Below are 2,500 nucleotides of genomic sequence, written 5' to 3'. Positions count from 1 at the left end.
CTGGGCCCTGGTGCACCATCGGCACACGCTGGGCCCTGGTGCGGGCGCTTGCCTCGACCACCATCGGCACACGCTGGGCCCTGGTGCGGGCGCTTGCCTCGACCACCATCGGCACACGCTGGGCCCTGGTGCGGCAGGTTGCCTCGAGCACCATCGGCACACGCTGGGCCCTGGTGCGGTCGGTTGCCTTGAGCACCATCGGCACACGCTGGGCCCTGGTGCGGGCGCTTGCCTCGACCACCATCGGCACACGCTGGGCCCTGGTGCGGCAGGTTCCCTCGACGACCATCGGCACACGCTGGGCCCTGGTGCGGCAGGTTGCCTCGAGCACCATCGGCACACGCTGGGCCCTGGTGCGGTCGGTTGCCTCGATCACCATCGGCACACGCTGGGCCCTGGTGCGGGCGGTTGCCTCGACCACCATCGGCACACGCTGGGCCCTGGTGCGGCAGCTTGCCTCGAGCACCATCGGCACACGCTCGGCCCTGGTGCGGTCGGTTGCCTCGAGCACCATCGGCACACGCTGGGCCCTGGTGCGGCACGTTGCCTCGACCACCATCGGCAGCCTCGACCACCATCGGCACACGCTCCGCCCTGGTGCGGCAGGTTGCCTCGACCACCATCGGCACACGCTGGGCCCTGGTGCGGGCGCTTGCCTCGACCACCATCGGCACACGCTCCGCCCTGGTGCGGCAGGTTGCCTCGACCACCATCGGCACACGCTGGGCCCTGGTGCGGGCGGTTGCCTCGACCACCATCGGCACACGCTGGGCCCTGGTGCGGGCGCTTGCCTCGACCACCATCGGCACACGCTGGGCCCTGGTGCGGGCGCTTGCCTCGACCACCATCGGCACACGCTGGGCCCTGGTGCGGCAGGTTGCCTCGAGCACCATCGGCACACGCTGGGCCCTGGTGCGGCAGGTTGCCTCGAGCACCATCGGCACACGCTGGGCCCTGGTGCGGGCGCTTGCCTCGAGCACCATCGGCACACGCTCGGCCCTGGTGCGGTCGGTTGCCTCGAGCACCATCGGCACACGCTGGGCCCTGGTGCGGCAGGTTGCCTCGACCACCATCGGCACACGCTGGGCCCTGGTGCGGGCGCTTGCCTCGACCACCATCGGCACACGCTCGGCCCTGGTGCGGTCGGTTGCCTCGAGCACCATCGGCACACGCTGGGCCCTGGTGCGGCAGGTTGCCTCGAGCACCATCGGCACACGCTGGGCCCTGGTGCGGGCGCTTGCCTCGAGCACCATCGGCAGACGCTGGGCCCTGGTGCGGGCGCTTGCCTCGAGCACCATCGGCAGACGCTGGGCCCTGGTGCGGCAGGTTGCCTCGAGCACCATCGGCACACGCTGGGCCCTGGTGCGGTCGGTTGCCTCGAGCACCATCGGCACACGCTGGGCGCTGGTGCGGGAACTTGCCTCGACCACCATCGGCACACGCTGGGCCCTGGTGCGGCAGGTTACCTCGATCACCATCGGCACACGCTGGGCCCTGGTGCGACAGGTTGCCTCGAGCACCATCGGCACACTATCGGCCCTGGTGCGGGCGGTTGCCTCGACCACCATCGGCACACGCTGGGCCCTGGTGCGGGCGGTTGCCTCGAGCACCATCGGCACACGCTGGGCCCTGGTGGGTTTAGGCACATCTTCAAATTTCTGCCGTGCCAATGCCATTTTTATGGCTTGTAAATTCATACAATGGTCCCCTAAGCCTTCACGTGAAGTTTCGTTGGAAGATGACTCGTTTTCTATTTTTCACGATTTTCGAAACTTTTTGCGGTTCGGGAATTTTTAAAATTTTTTTATAAGGATTTTTGGCCCCAAATTTTGTAGGCATGATCCTTCTATTTTTGTTGGCATGCACAAAAAAATTCAGCTAAAAACTCGAAGTAGAGAAGATTTTGTGACCGTTTGAAAAAAGTGTCCCCATTTCAGACACTTTAACGGCTACTGGTAGCAAACCTGTAAAATCTCAAATGCTCTTTAAGGGGGTGTGAATTCTCAGAGGTTTGATGAGGGATAGGGGGCCAACACAAGGCCAAGTACCAGCACCCATCGCACATCATGTGCGCACACCCCCCCGGCCCCCCTCCCAATCGCCGGAACCCCAATGCCGCCGGTCAGGTTCTCCGGCGGTACTCCGGCGATGCTCCGGCGATGCTCCGGCGATGCTGTCCCGAGTGAAAAAAATGCGGCACCAGCACATGCTGGAGCCAAGCATGGGCACCGTGGCTCAAAATCGAACTTCGGCCAAGGCCTCGACCATCAATGGCACATGATGACGCATGGTGATGGCACATGCATCGACCATCATCGGCATAGGCTGCCCTTCGGTACGGGCACTTGCCTCGACCGCCATCGGCACAAGCTGGGCCCTGGTGTGGGTTGTTGCCTCGATCACAATCGGCACATGCTGAGCCTTGGTGCGGGCGGTTGCCTCGAGCACCATCGGGAGACCCTGGGCCCTGGTGCGGCCGGTTGCCCCGATAACCATCGGC

The sequence above is a fragment of the Durio zibethinus genome, unplaced genomic scaffold, assembly GCF_047325235.1.
Source record: "Durio zibethinus cultivar Kanyao isolate XHJ-2024 unplaced genomic scaffold, ASM4732523v1 HiC_scaffold_330, whole genome shotgun sequence".
Lineage (NCBI taxonomy): Eukaryota > Viridiplantae > Streptophyta > Magnoliopsida > Malvales > Malvaceae > Durio > Durio zibethinus.
Note: the sequence above shows the minus strand (reverse complement) of the source record.